The 20,157-nt window shown below is 30.5% G+C and overlaps 1 pseudogene; it reads left to right on the forward strand.

Annotated features, from left to right (window-relative positions):
- Nucleotides 1-19,755: 19,755 nt before the first annotated feature.
- LOC112483543 lies at nucleotides 19,756-19,871 on the forward strand (annotated as a pseudogene).
- The last annotated feature ends 286 nt before the right edge of the window (nucleotides 19,872-20,157 follow it).

Consider the following 20,157-nt stretch of genomic DNA (forward strand, 5'->3'; position numbering starts at 1 on the left):
ACAAGATAAACTTAGAGTAGGCTTGTTCCAAAGTGTTTGGAAATGTGGTCAACATTTTAATTTTATTCTGATGCAGCGAACAAGTTATTGAATAAATCCAGCTAATTAAAACTTTGTACATGCTCTGTCTGGGAAAATTCAGTAGCTCTCATAATTATTTACTTTCTTTATCCATAAAAGTGATAGAGAAACATAGGTAGATGCTTAGCATAAAGTGTTTCAGAAACCAAAAGGAGACTGATGGACTGTTTCTTGAGCATTGCCAAAACCATTATGTAGAAACTGTGTGCTGGATATCTTTATATACATTGTGTATCTACAACATTAGATCAATTATTGAACCTACTTTTTTGAAGATACAAAAGCTAAATCTCAGAGAAATCAAATCATTTTTCAAGGCTCACACCTAGTTAGTGATAAGAATTCAAATCCAGGTCTTCCTAACTCCAATCTTCTCATTCTAACACAACAAATATCTCTGCTTATTTCCTTGTTCGTTTGAGATATTCGCTGTTATTATAGAGTATTTGTACAGTTCCTGAGGCTTGTTTTGATGGTGCTTTTATTTTAAATGTCCTAGCTTGGATATATTTTAAATCTTAAACTTTTTTATTGGTTTTAGAAGATTTCGGACTTTTTTATATCAAATTCTTAGCACAAAATGGGTTCATCGCTATACAATGTACAATTACAAGAATTCTCTAATCAAACAGGCTTACATATAGACCAAAAAAAAAAAAAAGATTATAAATGCACTCAAAATGCTAGTATGTTCAATTAGATTCCATTCCGCCCAAATTCAAGACATCAGGCTAATTGTTCTCAGAGAATAGTGGTACTTTACTTACTCTTAAGAAACAATTTTCATGCCAACCATAGCTAGAAAAAAACTCTAGAAGCATTCAAAGCTTCCATTTCAAAACTTGGAATTTTATTGTTTCTTCAGAAAAATAAGTCAATTTCTCATAACTGAAAAGACTTATGTACGCAAGGAAAAAAAATTTTACTCTACCCTCCTAGGTCCTCTCACTGGCGACCTTCACATTATATTGACAAAAAACATATTGACAATAGAAAAACAGAGTTTGTTAACAGATGCAGAGCACATACAAGCAGGAGAAACCCAGTGATGAGTAACGTAAAGAAATGCTAAGAATTTGAGTTTATATAGCATCTTAGCAAAGAACAATAAAACTTGCAGAGAAGTGACAAAACAAGTGTAAAGGGATTTTGGCTTTTAGGGATGGAAAACTGGAAAGGTAAATATATGGGGAAAACTAATGAAAGGTGAGTTATTTTGGTAAGTTTTGTTGTGTACATTTCTCTCAGTATTATCTTTGGGCTGATAATTCTCCTGATTTTATGTAAAGAAGGGGATGGCAGAGAGCTTTCTTTGGTGTCAGCTATTTAATTGTCTTCGGTTCAAAATAATCATTATGCCAATGTGGCATATTCTATGGTGGCATATTCTGATCCCCTACACCTACATCTTTAATAGATATAGGACTTTGTTAATGGTTAGATGGTTTATATTATTTGTCGTTCACAAAGCAAAACAAAACAAACAATAAATGAGTCTGTATTAACTTTTTCGATTGATTTTGCTAGTTGTCTTTAGGAAGAAATCCAATGACATCACATGAAAAATGCTTTAAATTTGCAAATATCTTCTTCTTGGTATAGGATACATACATTTTATTAATATTTTATTCAGTATATTGTCAGTCTGGGGAAAATAAGTAAAATACTAATATTTTAATGATAAAGACACAATCATCACTATATAATGATGGCAACAGCATGCAGAATTACCCATTGTGGCTATTTTTATTTAACCACACTCTAACAGACTATTAACACAAACATGGATTAGCAAATTTTGTTATTAGGAATAAATAAGTTAATAATTGTGATATGTTTAGAGTAATGCCTGACATAAACAGTGCTAAGTAACTATGATCTATCATTTGATTAGAAAAGTATAAAATGATTTAATACTAAATTTTTCTCAGACCTTTGGATATCCGGTGTGTGTGTGTGTGTGTGTGTGTGTGTGTGCATGCTGACCTTTGGATATGCGGGGTATGTGTGCGTGTGTGTGTGTGTGTGTGTGTCACACATGCGAAGATGTGAGAGCTATTAAAATAGGGCAGTGTCTGGCTCATTTAGAAATTCACTTCAAGCACTTACCAACTGAAACCTGTAGCTCACATCAAATGGATTCCAAATGCTTTAGTGTAAGATTGTTTGGTCTGTATCTTTAATCTACTCTTCTATACATCTCTGAATGACTTGGTAACTTTACTACTTGATAACTCCTAAACCTGCTCTGTACTTGGCACTCTATTCTAGCTCTAGTCTCTATGGGAAATATTTTTTGTTATTTATCTTGTAAAGGTTAAATGTATCTATAGGTAACTAATCATATATATATATATATGTGTGTGTATATATATATATACATACACACACACACACACATATATATGCACATGCACACATATATGGTTTCAAAAAAGGAGGTTACTTAGCAACATTTATAGTCTATATTGATGACTATAGAACATAGAATTTAACAGGAGTAATAACTTCATTATTTACATAAAACTACTTAACAATATTTAATGAATATATTACTTATTATTAGTTTTATACCTTCTAGTTTATTCTCAGCAAATTCCTATGAAAGATATATGATATACTCATATATTATTTTATAAGTTATAGAGACGCAGGTAAGGACATGTTAAATTACTTAGAATAATAGAATTTTAGAAGTGAAAGAGAACTAATTAATCAACTAGGTTAAGGTAAAAATCCTGCATACTCTTTAGAATCACAAAGAGTTTTTAAATCACTGATGATGAAGCCCTTGGCCAGAAGTTCTGATTTACCAGATCTCATGTATGTTCATGACCCTGTTTGTTTGTTTTAATTTCAAGAATAATTTTAAGAATATCTTTAAAAGAATAAAAAAAAGAAAAAAAATACTGGGAAAATCTAATTATATACAGGATTGTGAATCATGATCTATTTTAAATTTTTCACTTTATAGTTAAGGCAATCCAAGTACAGACAGTATTTTTTCTATGGTTCTGTAATTATGCCTCATTTAAAGACGGAAATAAGACTGGATTCTTACTCCAGATTCTTACTCCAGAGTTTTTTCCGCTAACCAAAAAGTGGTCATTCTCATAGCAAACACTTAAACAATGTTTAATCTATTCCAGCAAATTTTCTAAGTGCTTTAGATGTATTAATTCATTTATTCCTCACAACAACCCTATGAAGTAGGTATATATAATTTTATTATTTCCCATTTTAAAAATGAGGATGTCGAAGACAAGAGAATAATTTGAATAATTAAACTTCCTAAGGTTATTTAGCTAGTACATGGCAGAGCCATGATTTAAATCTAAACCATGTGGCTCCAGAGTATTTTCTCTGAACTATTATTCTTTAATTCCTCCATCATTTTTTATAGCATATTCCACTAAGAATTATGTTTCATTGTCATACGAAATGTCACATAGTAAATCATAATATTTGGGGGGTATAGATAATTTAACCAAAACTGTTCACCATTATTTAGTATAGTCCATGAAATACAGTTGACTAGATTTTTAGCTATAATACAGATTTTAATCCTTAAAATTATGATTGAAAATACTTTATATTCACATTCACTGATTTGAAATATGTTAGCATTCATATCATCATTGAGTTTGCAATTTATTTTTAATAATTATTCTATTCGATCTAATATTCTCTTACTCATTTTTATATATCCGCTGGTCCTGAAAATCATAAGCTCAGACAGTTGTTTTCATTAAAAATTACTCATAAGAATGTGATTTTATAATGTGATCAAAAATTCTTCTTACAATGAATTATCAGTAAAATTGCTTAAATTAACATTTTGTTTAATCTATAAGAGCATAATCCATTATCAATCAAAAATGTTTAGTTTAATGGCAGAGCTAGTGAAGAAATGGGATATCAAAGCCCAAGGTCACTCTATGAAGATGACTTTATAAAATAGTCTGATTAAAATTATGAAATATTAATATTTATAAATGTTTCAACTTTTGTATGTGACAAATGACAAAGAGAATATTAGTCTCATTAACTTGGTAAGAAATTTTGCAGTACATGGTTTTTTCGACATGTTAAAAGGAACTAAATTCAGATTTTCTTTAATGGAACATATTTTGTGTGTGTTCTATTTACCTGGTAACATAAAGCTGTAGAAAGATCAGAATTTTGACATGTAAATAGAATTTGAGAAAACGTGCATCTAATAACGAATGAATATACAGTTAATATTTTATATTATAAACTGTAAGCATCATTAATTATTACTGATATAGTTTTAACTTCATTAAGGATATTAGTAGCGATGACTTTTAAAAAAAATTCTTCCTTGTATATTCTAGAATGCCATTTTATATATATATATTTTATATGTATTTTATATATATATATAAAATCTCCTGGAAATAGAGTATTAAGCTATCTATCTTTGAATAAAATCTATTCGTTATATTCACAGTAAATAGCACAATTTTGTAATTTTTATTCTATTTGTTAGTGATGTTTAATGGTCAGGTTTTTAAGATTGTAATGACTGTTTTAGGGACTTAGCCTACTGTTCCCCTATCTCTGGTCATGATAATTATCCCCTGGGAAAATAAAATGAAAAAAACCTGCTGACCAAATGCCAATTCTAATTGTTGGGGTGTATATCTTCTATGTAATTTTTCCAATTTATCATAAAGATGTAAATGGATTTCAGAATTGATTTTATTTTTGATTAAACTTTATGCAAATTATTATGCAAATTGATGCCTTTGAGTTTAAGGCAATTTGCCAATACAGTGCCACTGAAACAGATAAAAGACACATGGATTATGGAAGCCAGTCTTATAGAGGTATTATGAATATGATCATTGGCAATTATTTGCTAGATGTGTCTTATACATAGAACTAGTCAGAAATTTAAAGGCCAAAAAATAATAATAATAATAATCAGAAAGCGAGATTATTACTTAGGTAATTTTAATTGAGTAAAAACAATGATTTCTGGAAGTGTATTTTAGTTTTTCTTTTTTTTTTTCTAACTTTGACTTGGTAATTTGATTAAGCTTGTTAGGTAAATTGTCTATTTATATATGTTATACATATGAAGAATACATGTACCAGAATAATTTTATAGAAATAAATTTAATTTTAGCAGCTGAAAATAATTTGAAATTATGAGCAGACAAGTTTATAGTTGTTTCTCTAAATCTTAATTCTTTAAGTGAGATAATCTGGTGAGATAAGGGTGCAGTTACAATAAGGAAGATAGAGTTGTGACAACCACTTGGAATAATTTATGTTAAAGTGTTCTTTAAACTTAAAGAAGTAAAACTTGTACTTTTAACACAGATCATCTTATTTTCAGCTTCACTAAGCTTCATTGTTCTGGTGTACTAATCAAAAAAGTCCACTTGGAAATACAAATTTTACTTTTTATAATTTGCTTTTACTTGTTAATTTGTTAGTCTGAATTGGTATACTCTATCATCTCTTTTGAATTGATAGAAGATCCCATGTCATGTTAGTTATTACATATTTTAAAAACACACTCTGTACTAGATACATCTTGGAAGTTTTCTAAAATCCTACATAGTATAATTTATTTGAATTCACTTAACTTTAATAGTAATTATGAAAGAAATGTTTAGTGTCAAAATTCAATTAAAATAGATTTTGCAATTTCAAAATATTTGCGACTCAATGGTCTTTATTGTGATTCTACATTAAGATACTGTTTTAAAATGTTTTTCATATGTATACTAGTCTCTAGACAGGATATGAGTAAACTCTTAGGAAAATTCTGTTCTTAAAAATATAATCAGTGCATAACCCAATTTTAAAATTGGATTTCTCTTCCTCAATATTTTGTCTATTAAAAAATATATCTTACTTGAACATAACAATCTCAAAATGTGAATTTAGCAGAATTCCATATAAAATATTCCATATAATCACTTAAGATATCCTTCTTTGTCTTTATGCCATCCAACTGATTTCCAAATAGCTCTTACTTCTAGTTAATACAAGTAGTAGATTGATGCCTAATAAATCCAAAAATACAGTTTGTGGAAAAAAAAATCCAATGTGATTTATTTTGCTCCAAGGTAGTGTTTGGAATCACAGATGTGAAAGTTACAAAAAAATCTATCTAAATGAAATATACACAAGCTGTTGTAATCCTACATTTCTTGCCAACTATACTTAAAATATAAATTCAATGGTAAAGATAATGAAAGCATATTAAAATTTAATTTTAGACAGTCATAATTTTCTTCAATTTTGGATTTGATTTCTTGGTTGCTCAAGCATTTCTGGTTTTAGTAAAATAGATTGGAAATCAGAGTGTGCTCTGCTAAAAAAAAATGCAAATTGAAGAAGTGGTGTCTATATTTGAAGGCTGTCTTCAATTGTTACTTTGCCATTCAGAATTTTGCAATTTACTATATCCATCACCAAGCTGATCATCTTTCTTCCAAAAGTCACCCCTCTTCTGTTTTCCCTGAGTTATTTTCATCTCAACCAGAAAACTGGAATTTATTCTACACTCAACTCTCTCTGTCTCCTCATATCTGGCCAGTTAAAAAATATATTTTATTTTGACTTTTTAAATCTATCTGACTTCAACATTGTTCTCTATTTTCACTGAAAAATACTTCTGTTTTCTGAAGTGAGCCTTGGATAGCTTTCTTCCAAGACTTCTTTATATCTCCACAAATCTCCCCTAACTTTAAGCATCCTGGTTTCCCCAGTGTTAGTGACCTCTTCACTCCTTTCTCAGTCCATGGTCATACATGCTACAATGCACACAATGATGTGATAACATGCATACACACAAAAGGACACACTATGCACTTGTACTATTCAGTTCTTCCAATGTTCCCTGTTCTCTCATGACTCTGTGCCTAAATGGTCTTACCTAACTTCTTCAGCTAATTCTAAAAGATCTGAACTTGCATCAAGTATCACCCTCCTATGGAAGCTTTTATAATCACTTTAAGCTAAATTATGAGCACATCTCTTCTTTGGGGACAGCAGAGAATAATATAGATGACACAGTTAAGAATAGGAGAAGAAGGATATTTAGGAAAATTCTGCCTGGTAATATTTTTATTATTATTTGTTTCCTTATTTTTAGCAACATGACAAGTTCAGTCTGGGAGTGTGAGAAGATGGGAATGAAATAGAAGATTTAGGTGACAGAAAATATGTTAGAATAGGAACTATGGAAATTATATGAGAGTTAAATTGGGTTAAATAAAAATATTAGTGAGTAACATTGAGTGCTTAATAGTGGTTGGAAATTATACACTGTTTTCAAAAATTCGAGCTAAATACATTTATCTGAAACTAATTGTCAGTCTAAGAGTGGTAAAAGAGGAAACTCAGTAAGAATCCAGGGGAATGAATTAGAAGGTCAAAAATCAGTGAGAATTTGAGTATGATTGAAATAGTATCACAGAAATAAATTTACAAGGAATCCAGGTTGAGTTAGGTAGGTGGCCAAGCCAATACGTAGAAAATAGACCTCAAAATGCCCAAGGCTCGGCAATTCCAAGAAGTAACACAAGCAATTCAATATAAGTTCCAATAGAAAAATAACTTCTTTTTTGAACTAATTCCTAACAAGTACGCCACATACATATTTAGTAGCATATGGATTAAATAAATATGCTAGGACTAACATAATAGGTATATGTATAAATATATCTGTAGTTTTCTCTCTGTAACCAGCAAAATATCATTAATTTACAGTGTTCTTCCAAAGTAAAGGAATTTAAGGTAATAAATAATTGGAAAGATTTATTAAGCCTTTGTCTGGTACTATAAATACTGTAGCATTTTGAGTTTCTGTTAAATACAATATTTATTTTTAAATATAGTATTCTATGCATTTTTAAAATATAGATTTGATATCTAGATTAGCATTACACAGTGATTCCATATTCATGCAATTAAAAATGAGACTCGACATAGTAAATTAATGTTTCATTAAGAATACTTTCACAATAAGTTAAATAGAATCATTTAATATAGAATAGTATAAATGATGCTTATTGCTAATATAATTCAACAAATTAGGAACTTGGAAGAATGCCTCCTACATTTTTAATTAAAATGATTTAAGAAAAGATTTTGAAATTCTAGGATCTGCTTGGGGGAAAAAAAAGAAGTTATTTTTTAAAATTATCAGATGCAAAATCAAATTATCTGAATTCAATGGATATACTTATTTTTGAACTAGCTTTTTAAAATGCAAGTTAAACTAGCAAATGGACTTTCAAAAATATATTTAAAAACCTTGTAGGTTTAAGACTTTATTTTCTGTTAAAGATTTTTTTTTTTTTAGACTGCATAACTTTTGGTACTTATAAAAGTTCTATACAATATATCAGAGTTGTATACAGCTATAAAAGTTTAAACCAGTAAACATTTATACAAATCACAATGAAAATATTTTGACTACATAAAGAAGTCTCTGACTTCATTGATAAATTTATAGTTCTTACTATTGGGGAGATCTGACTCCAGCGTCACCTCAACACTAGAGTGTCGGTTCTTGTTGCTGCTACAGAGGTGATTTCAGTATGATGAGAGTCATGAAAGGTAATATTAATTAAAAGTATATTTTAGAGGGAGACGGGCCACACTAAAGAAGGTTGTAGCCCTGTGGAATTTGGGAGGTGAAAAGATAAAAGACAGAGTACACTCCAAGGGAGGAACAGGTTCTCAGTGAGGAGGGCTGTAATAATGTAGAAGTGAGAAGGTCTGTATTATATTACGGCCATGATAAGTGGTTACAAAGATGTTCCTAAATGATTGGCACATGAGATCATTTTGATTGACACTTGGCTCTTATATAACTCCCTGCCTACTGTGCATATGCTTATTCAGAATTTTACTATCAACGGGGTGTTCTTTGAGCGGTCTCTAGGCATGGCCTCTGTTCCTTAGTTCCCCTGTCACTCATGTCTAACTACCTAACATAATATCATAATGAACTAAATTTATAAAATAAAATAAAAATAAATAATTTTTCACTTAGAAAAGAGGATTCAGATGACCAAAGTTTATAATTGTTTTTACTTGAGTGAAATAAATTATTTGAAAATTAATTTATAAGATAGATGCCATGAATTACTTACATAAGAAGCTTCAACTCTTTTAGTAGGCTATTGTCCAGATAGCCAGAAAATAACTGAATATTTTCATTTATTTTCTGTCTTTATTTTAGTGATAGTAGGTTTTATATCTTTGAAGAATTACCTTTCTGCTTTTTTTGCTTTGACTATATTATTTTTCACCAAATTAATTCTCAATATGGACTATGGCAAGAGTCATAAATTATATTTTGTTTATCAATATATTTTTTAAATACTTTATATTTAAGAGGTTTCAGGTTCACAGCAAAATTAGGAGGAAGGTACAGAGATTTTCCAGATAGTCTCTGCCCTGACAAGTGCATGGCTTCTTCTATGATCGATATCACTCACCAGAAAGGTACCTTTTATTTTAACCAAGAATAAACCTACATTGACATATCATAATCACCCAAAGTCCATAGTGTTCGCTTAGGGTTCGTTCTTGGTGTTGTACATTATATGGGTTTGAACAAATGTGTGATAACACATATTCATTATTATAATGTCTTACAGAGTAGTTTCACAGCCTTAAAAATCCTCTATGCTCCATCTATTCATCCCTCTCCATTGCCTCATCTTACTGATCTTTTTACTGTCTCCTCAGTTTTGCCTTTTCCAGAATGTTATAGAGTTAGAATCACACAATATGCATCCTTTACAGATTGGCTAAGCATTTAAGTTTCCTCCATGTCTTTTTGTAGCTTGGTAGCTCATTTTTCTCTCTCCTTTTTTTTCAGTGTTGAAAATTATTCCATTGTCTGAATGTACCACAATTTATTCATTCACCTACTGAAAAACATTGTGGTTGCTCCCAAGTGATGGCAATTACACATATAGCTACTAGAAACATCCATGTACAGGTTTTTGAGTCTATATAAATTTCAACTCCCTTGGGTAAATACCAAGGGTCATGACTGCTGGATCATATGGTAAGAATATGTTTAGCTTTGTAAGAAATTGCTAAACTATCTTTCAAAGTGGCTTACCATTTTGCACTTCCACAACCCATGAATGAGAGAGAGATTCTGTTGCTCCACATCTTCACCAGCATTTGGAGTTGGCAATGGTCTAGATATTTGATATTGTCCTAGGTGTGGAGTGGTATCTCACTGGTGTTCTAATTTGTATTTCCCTGATGACATATGATGTGAAACACCTTTTTACTTGCTCATTTGCCATTTGTGTATATATGTATAAATGAGGTAGCTCTTAGGGTCTTTAGGCCATTTTTTAATCAAGATGTTTACTTTCTTATTGTTGAGTTTAAGAGTTTTTTTGTAGCTTTGGATAAGAGTCCTATATCAGATGGATCTTTTGCAAATATTTTTTCAAATCTCTGGCCTGCCTCCTAATTTATCAACATTGTCTTTCACAGAGTGTAATTTTTAATTTTAATAAGTCCAACTCATCAATATTTTTTCATGGATTGTGTCTTTTGTGTTGTGTCTTAAAAAGGATCGCCAAGGCCATTTAAGATTTCTCCTATATTGTCTTCTAGGTGTTTCATAGTTTGTTTAAATTTAAGTCTGTGATCCATCTTGATGTAATTTTTTTTGTGACAGATGTTGGGTCTCTTTTAAGGTTTTTTTTGTGTTTTTGTTTTTGTATTTTTTTGCTTGTGGATGTCCAGCTGCTCCAGCACCATTTGCTAAAAAGACTGTCCTTGCTCCAATGTATTGCCTTTGATCCTTTGCCAAAGATCAGTTGACTATATTTATAGGAGTCTATTTCTGGACTTTTTATTTTACTCCTTTGATCTATATATTTATTCCTTCTCCAGTACCACACTGTCTTGATTATTGTAGTAAGTTTTGGATTCAGGTAGCACCAGTTCTCCTACTTTGATAGTCTCCTTCATTATTATGTTGGCCATTCTGGGTCTTTCACCTCTCCATATAAACTTTAGTATCAGTTTGTCTATATCCATAAAATAATATGCTATTTTTGACATGGATTGTATTGAATCTATTGATAATGTCGGGAAAAATTGACATCTTGACAAAATTTAGTCTTCCTATCTATCCATGAAAAGGAAATATCACTCCATTTATTTAGTTCTTTGATTTTGTAATGTTTCATTTTCTTCATATAGGTCTTATAAATAAGTATTTCATCTTTGGGTGATTATGTAAATGAAATTATGCTCTTAATTTCAAACTCTTCTTGTTCATTTCTAGTATATAAGAAATAGGTTGATTTTTGTATATTAAACTTGTATCCTGCAACCTTGCTATATATATGTGTATATATATATACACATATATATAGTAGCTTATTAGTTTTAGGAGTTTTTTTATTAATTTCTTTTGGATTTTCTACAGATATAATCATATGATCTGTGAATAGTGGCAGTTTTATATCTTTTTCACAATTGTATACATTTTATTTACCTTTACTGTCTTATTACACTAACAAGGATTTCCTGTTTGATGTTGAAAAACGGTGGTGACTGGGGACGCACTTGCTTTGTTCCTCATCTTACTGGGAAAGTTTTAAATTTCTCATCATTAAGATGTTAACTGTGGGTCTTTTCATAACTAGTTTTTTTCAGATTGAGAATGTTGTCTTCTATTCCTAGTTTACTGAGAGTTTTAATCATGAATATATGCTGGATTTTGTCAAATGCTTTTTCTGTATCTAGAATATTATCATGTGATTTTTGTTTTTTAGTCTGTTGACATGATGGATTACACTAATTGAATTTCAAATGTTGAACCAACTTTGTATACTTGGGATATATCCCATTTGGTTGTGATATTGTATGAGTATCTTATAATAACAAAATAATTAATAATACAAGTGACAGAGGGAGGCATTATGAATCAGTAATAACTGATAACAAGACTATAAAATTATGCAATAAAATTAATATAAAGTTATGCATAAAATATTTATTGTTGAAAATAAAGGAATATATTTAAATGTAATTTATATGTAAATGAAGAAGTAATAATACAAATTACACAATATTTCAAATTGAGTTATAATAAACATAGTTCATATAAAAATTTGGATGGCATTAAATTAGATAAAGAAAAATTAGACACTAAATGTAAATATTAGGGAAAAAGGAAGTGCTGAGAACCTATTAAATAAGCACATCTTTTTAAAAGTTAAATAAGTGAAATATTACAAAAGAATTTTAAAAGAATAAAATTATAAATAACAGAAGAAAGTAGGTAAATAGTAACACACATCATAAAGAAGCAATAGAGTTTAATGATGGTGTTTTAAAAAAACAAAAATGAAAAAAAATTAATGAAACTTTGGAAAGATTGATAAAGAACAACAAAATTAAAACTCAAGTAGTCAAATATCTGAAATGATAATTATGACATGAATATATTTCATGTAGATAATAAAAATAATGAAATTGCAAACAATTTTGTGCCAAAATATTTGTAAGTATAGTAAAAAAAAAAAAAAAAACTTTGTAATATTTATTAAAACTTACAGAAAAAAATAGAAAACTTGAATATTTATAATGGTTAAAGAAATTAAATCTATAGTTACAATATTTTCCATACACAAAATTTCAGAACCAACGTAGCTGTTTTTGTTAATTCTTGTTAGCATTTAAGAATAAATAAATTCACATTATATAAACTTTCTCAAGAATTAGGAAATAGATGTAATATTTCCCATATTATTTTATGATATTAGCATTAACATTTTAACAACATTTAACAAGAAAATTAAAGAAAGAGGATAAAAACCTATCATAAATATAAATGTAAAACTTTCAAACAAGTTATTAGCAAAGTGAGCCCCTGGTATAGAAAAAGGTAATATATGCTGACCAAGCAGATTTAGTTTCATGAGTCTAGTTTAGTGTAACTGAATTAAGAAGAAACATCATTCAGTCATCAAAATTCATGTAGGAAATAAACTGCAGACAATATTTACTATCTAATCATGACTTTAAAAAAATGGTGGCTATAAATTACTTAAACTTTTATTATGTAGTTTTCAAAAACCTGCAAGAAACATTATGACAATCTACTTAAGTCTTTCAATTGTAGAGTTAAGCAAATTGTATGTTAATAGCATTCTAATTCAACATTGTACTAGAGATTTTGGTGTTGCAATAAAGCAAGAAAAAATGTTTTTATTTCAAAATTTTATAAAGAAATTATGTTTATTCTCAGATGGTAGGACTTAGTACATAGTGAATCTAAAAGGCTCAATAAAAAAACTAAATAAACTTATGAGGAGTTCAATTAGAATTGTTAGGTACAAAATCAACATACAAACATCAATTACACTTCTACATTATCAATAAATAATTGGAGGGGAACTTCAAGTATTTCATTTACAAAATCATAAAGAATAGTGAAATACCTATGTATATTATAACAAAAGACAAGCTATCCTTTGTAGGTAATTATAAAACTTTATTGAGAAAAAACAAGTAAAACCAGTGCAGTGAAAGGCAATATATTCAAAAATTGTAAGACTGAAGGTTGTAAAGGTTTTAATTCTTCTTAAATAGGTCTAGAGATTCAAAGCAATCTCAATCAAGTTATTATATATTTTTGGAATTGAAAAAACTGATTCTAATATTTATATGGAAATAGAAAATGAAAGAAGCTTTCTTTCAGGTATCTAGAAACATAGAACGGCAAAATGGAATCGAATGCCCCTAATCAGACCTAAATATAAATGGGAACAAAATTTATGAAAAAAGTAGAACTTTGGAGCAATAAAGCATGGTCAATCATTTTAATAAATAATATTGGGACAATTGAATATTCATATGAGGGAAATAAAAAAATTAACATGTTCTTCAAAACATATTTTTAATTATATATTTTAAATTATGCATATATATTTTATTATATATTATATATTATATATAATAAAACAACACTAAATGCACGAAATATCAAGAATAGTTTGATATAAAATAAAAACTTTCGTGGGTTAAAATATAGAGAAACTAAAGAACACAAACCAAAAGGCGAGAGAATATATTTTAATATGGATAATAGTCAAAGAACCTGTGTACAGAATCAATAAAACACCCACAGGTCATTTTGTGTATACAGATAGCATATTCAGTTGAAACAATTGCAAAATACTTGAAAAAGTGTTGAGGAAAAGAAGCCAGACACATAAAAACTGTATACTATATGATTCTGTTTTATAAGGTTTCAAATAGGCAAAACCAAAGCTCATTGTATAAGGATGCCTATTTAGATGATTAAAGGACGTGATTACCAAAAAGGCATGCTACAACTACATCCATGATGTGAGGAAAGTGTTGAGATCTGTCAGGGACTGTGGGTAAAATCTAGAACTCTGACAATATTTTATATGTTAACCCAGGGGATGATTACATGGATGTTTGCTTTAACATAATTTCTTAACCTCTACATTTATGTTTTTTTATGTCCTTTTCTCTATGCTTATTCACTGACGCAATAGAAGTGTTAGGAAACAAAAGAAATAGGATAACTAAGAAATTAGGAATATACAATCCCCATAAAAATAATATAGACACACATAGTGGAATCAAAATAATTTTCACTGATCATAACCTGTGAGGTAATTCTGCTATAGTATCAACTCTTGATATAAAATTATTAGATAAAACAAATTTGGTGTTAGTTCTCTTAGAAACGACTTTTGTTTAATAAAAGAGTTTTGAATATCAAATAATTTATGGTTGATAATTTAATTAGCCATTAATCATTAAAGTATAGTTAACATTTAAGTGATATATTAAAATTTGTTGAATAATCTTAAAAATTAAAATTCAAAACATGCAAATGCAGTAGTTCAAGTTTAATTTTTAACCATCTGCTTCTCTGCAAAAAAATAAGGAAAAAAGAAATAATAAAAGGTGACAGATTTTCAAGGGAAAATAATTGTATTGTAAAATATTTATTAACTTTAGTTTTTCATTTGGTTAACGAATAAGCCACTAAACTTAATTTGACCTAGAAACTAAACATTATAATAGTCCCAACAGCCCTAATTAGTTGGAGAAACTGAACTTTTACCATATAACCTTCAAATCATCTCTTTGAATTTACTCTTTGCTTCTAAATCTCACTGTTTTCCCAAGTGTTTCATGTGTCTCATTTTATATTTCTAATGAGACAACTCAGTCAACAACCTAGTTTTGTACGTGAGCAGATTTTGGCTGAAGTGGAATTAAAAGCCAAGCATGGCCTTACAAATTTTTATTTTTATTAGAAAAAGAAACATTTTATTATATTCTAATAATACATTAAAAATTTGCATTTGAGTATGCTATATTTTCTCCACACACATTTCTCTTCAAAAAGGAAAAATCTGCAGGAAAATAATTTTAGTAAGATATGATTATTTTTCTTGTTTTATAGTATAAGCAGGCATTTATAAATGCCTATAACCAGTTGAATGGCCCTTGGAGCTATTCTTTGAAAGAAATGCTCTAGAGTTTGGCTGTGCAAGTCAAAATACCATCTAAACATACTTCCTGGATCCTCTCCATCCGAAAGTCATGCAACAAAACTATACCTTTGTTTATAGAGAGGGAAGCTCTTTCCCATCCTAATTTGAAATACAAAGAAACAAACATGTCACAACACACCTTGATGCTAAACTAACCTTTGCCAGCAGCTCCAAGTGGAAGAGACAGACTCTGGTTAAGGGATTTACAGTCTTTGCTAGCAGAATGCTTTTTAAAGAGAGTCATGGGTACTGAAACTCACTTTGCATTGTTTGTTTGTTTCGAAGAGGTTAAGGCTGTTAATGATATATGCAACAGGTAATTGGATTCTCTGAGAAAATGTTAAGGGATTCAGGAAAGTGAGAAAAATTTTCCGTTTCCATGATCCTTGAGCTATATAAGAGAATGTGATCTCTAATGAAATTTTATAAACGTGGAATCAAAAAGCCAACAACCAAATATTGAATGGTTTAGGATAACTCCCTAAGACTTTGCATGTTGGAAATAAAATGATACTACAAAGTAGTAATAGATAAAAATGAGTAATATATTTTCTCACCACACATTCTTTTGCCTTTCATTGTATGAATCCAGCTGGAAGCCAGATTACAAAAGGACTTGTGAAACTTGACTTTTCAGATGTCAGTCTCACTTTCTCTGTCCCAGTTCAGTGCAGACTAAGAGTAGAAGGAGAAATGTATTGGAAAGCAAATAGTCAAATTGTCTGGACACAGTCCCTGAAAGAGAATTCATTATAAAAGAATGAGTATACACAGTGAGCCATGGAAGTGTATCTTTGTGTACCACAGAACAGCTGATCTACCAACATGAGTCAGAGAGTTGATGCTAACAAAGACAGGAGGTGTGTGTGTGTGTGTGTGTGTGTGTGTGTGTGTGTGTGTGTGTGAGAGAGAGAGAGAGAGAGAAAGAGAGAACCGAAATAACTATCTCAGTAAACTCAACTTTTTAGTACCCAAATGACTTTCCTATTGAAATACTACTTCAGTCACACTCAAAACTACAGTGAACTTAACCCCGAAAGAAGTATTCCCATTTCATGATCCTTGGGAAGCCTCAAACATCATGAGTTGTAATGGTGTGACTGGAGTAAATTAGTAGATATTTACCCATCAAAGTATCCATAGGCCTTTTCAAAGCAGGACTAACCAGCAAAGCAGATGGATTTATGAGTGCAAATAAGATCCTTCTGAGGTTTCCAACGAATACTTCTATTTATGGTGAAATATGTACAGATGGATGCACATTTTTGGAGGACAGTGTTGATTCAGTGTTAAAAAAAGAGAAAACAAAATTAAAGTATAGATATTAATGAAACCTAGTTTATTCCAAATGCTGGCAAGATCCTCTGATACCCAGGTTATACTGAGCTGGTTAAAAAAGTAAATCAAGATAACATAAATATGATAATGAATTGTTTCTTACATAACTGAGTGATTTTTAACACTGTTTAGGTCCTGGAAGTAATATCTATGTTTAATAGATTTGAAATTTTATAGTGAAAATAAGTGCAACTATACAAACAGCAAAATAGTTCTCTGAAATTGTCAAATAAATTTTATAACATGAGCTAATATAATATAGGACTGTAAATATAAGTAATAATTTTAAATAAGTGTTTAGAGTATATCTTATTGCAATTTATATTATTGTGACAAGTGCTACATGACATATTAATTGTTATATATTAAAAAAATAAAAATATTTGTGCCCTAAAAGAGAATCTAAGGGAAAGTGTGGTTTGTTCTATGTTAGGCAGTTAGAACCAGATGGTTGAGACTGAACATTTACTCTTGGGTGTTCAATGTGATATGAAGGAATAAGAAAGCAAACGGCCTTGTCTCACAAAGAAAAAGCAAGGTTGAGTACATCCACAAAAGGGTAGGATCAGTCTACTTAAGGGATCTCTCATTAAACATTTGTGCTGAATGCTACTTTAAAATATTCGGAATTAAATTAGCCTTCTAGCTGGAAATAAAAGACACACAAGAAATTTGAAAATAGAAAAGGAAAAGAACAGTGCAAGTAACTAAGAGAAAATTTCTGTCAAGAAGTGATTTAGCTCACTCCTTTGAAGAGGCAAATTAGAATCTGTTCTAACTCATCACTAAAGGTAGTATTTAGGTCAAGTAATGATGTTAATAGGACATTTATGTATGGAGGCCACTGCCTAAATTTGTGCCTTGGTATTTTTGGATCCATTTTCTTAAGACATTTTGTGAAAAGCAATCATCTGTGGTATCATTTAGTTTATTGCTTTTATGTAGAAATGCTTAATATTCATACTGTCTGACCTCTCTTGATACTGAGTCATTATCTAGTTTAATAAATAATATTCCTCTGTAATTTCACTTTGCCAGAAACAAAGTTAGAATTCCTGTTTCCATATTTTTAATGATATAAATATAAATAAATATTAAATTTTCAGAAATGCAACTTCACACAAATAGGCTTATGTTATTTCAGTATTTTGCCTTAGTCACTCATACAAAAGTCACTGACTCCTACCTTCTTGAAGTTCATTGCTATCCCAGAGACTCTCTTTCTAATATCCAGATTCCTTTCCCACAATGAGATACAAAAAAGAGTACATGTGTAAGATTCATTCTTTATCTTTCTAAATTAGTTTGATATGAATATCTGAAGAAATACATTATACTTAATAGAGTTTTTAAATAAATGAAATTTTAGTTTGTGAAGAACATTCTATATGTAAAAGAGGAAATTAAGTTATTAGTTATAATCATTTGCTTTTGGCTATATTCCTATCTCTACTTATCAACGAAACCACAGGTGTTTTTAAACAAAGCATTTTTTATATATTTTCATAAAGGTCATTCTCAGCTTAAAGGATTGGTGCGAACTGCTGTGGTAAAAGACAGGGATTCCCCCCCACCCCACCCCCACCCCGTGGATTTGATGGAGATGCAGATAAATTCAGGTTTCAACAATCTGGAAGAGGTGAAGGCTGGAGATAGGAGGCAGATTTATGTAGGTGGGTAGGAACCCATGCAGATGTTACGAGATCACAGCTTCAGAATCTAGGCACTCTTTTCTTCAGTTGCCAAGTGGTTTGGCTGCTGAGCTCTTCCTAAATTACTAACTACTTTCTGCTGAAAAGAGCTTTTTCATTTAAGGCTATACTTGTCTTTGGAATGACTGTACTGGGAGTACAAAATCTTTTTCCTCTTCTTTCAGATTAGGACAATTCTAAAGAGACATTCCAGTTCAAGAAGGATTTTGGATCCAGAGACATTTACTGGGGCTGAATTGCAGTTTAATTGTTCTCTTTGCCCTGTTTTTTTCCTCTTCTTCAGATAGCAATCTCCAGTATATATCCTGCAAAATAGTCTCTATCTTAGAGTCGGTTTCCCAGGAACCCAAGTTAACCCAGGAGGAAGACAGAGAATAATTCATGCCAGAATGGCCAAGGTAAAAGTTTGGTTTGAAAAGACTTCCAGTTTGGTTTTTGACCTAAATTTGTTTTTGGCTATAGTCCTATCTTTATTTATCAACTATTAATGAAATAACACTCTTTGAGTGAACATCTTTACCTTGTAAATGCCAATCGTCACTGATTCCAATAATAGCTGAAAGATGATATCATAGGGTTATAAACATTTCACAAAGCAGCCTAATATCAGAATTTAGCCTATGTTTTAGATGAAACATGTAGTTAAATAATCCCTAAACAACACTGAAAAATGTATTCAATTATTATTTATTATGTTTCACTGACTATTAGGAGAAAGGAAATGAGGATGTACTTGGCCTGTGAGAGTTTATAATCCAGAAAGAGACATAAGATGTATGCACAGGCAATAAAGGACAAAAACTGGCAGATGTTATGAAACATGAAGATAACAATGATCACTTTTTGCTTGGAAGGTCAGAGGAGGTTTCATGGTTTCATAAAAGTGGTAATAGATAAAGTTGGAGAAAGAGAAATGTCTAATTGTCTAAATGCTGAACTAAAAGTTTCTATATTAGGACGTGGTTCCATAGGGTAGCAGTTAGCACGTGTGCTTTACACGCAGAAGGTCCTGCGTTCACACCCCAGTGGAGCCACTGTCCATGGTCTATGGCCATGACACCCTGAACAAGCCCGATGTCTGATCTCGGAAGCTAAGCAGGGTCCGACCTGGTTAGTACTTGGATGGGAGACCACCTAGGAAGACCAGGTGCTGTAGGCATACATTAAAAAAAAATTTCCATATTTATTTGAAATTAATTAGCAAGAATATGAGAGGAGGGAGGGCTGCAATGAAGGACAGAGGCATGGGAACGGACATCAACATTGACATTTAGAGTGGGGATGGCAGAAAATTCACTTATCTTGCCATTAAGAGACCCAATGGGGCAGCTACTAGAAACCTGAACAGAATAGCATCTACTCCTTAACTTCTGAAGTAGTCATCACCTTTCACCGTGTTTGTAGAAGCCTGTGTCCTAGGCATCAAGAAAACTGCCTCATCAGAG

The sequence above is a fragment of the Pteropus alecto genome, unplaced genomic scaffold, assembly GCF_000325575.1.
Source record: "Pteropus alecto unplaced genomic scaffold, ASM32557v1 scaffold46, whole genome shotgun sequence".
In the NCBI taxonomy this organism is placed as follows: domain Eukaryota; kingdom Metazoa; phylum Chordata; class Mammalia; order Chiroptera; family Pteropodidae; genus Pteropus; species Pteropus alecto.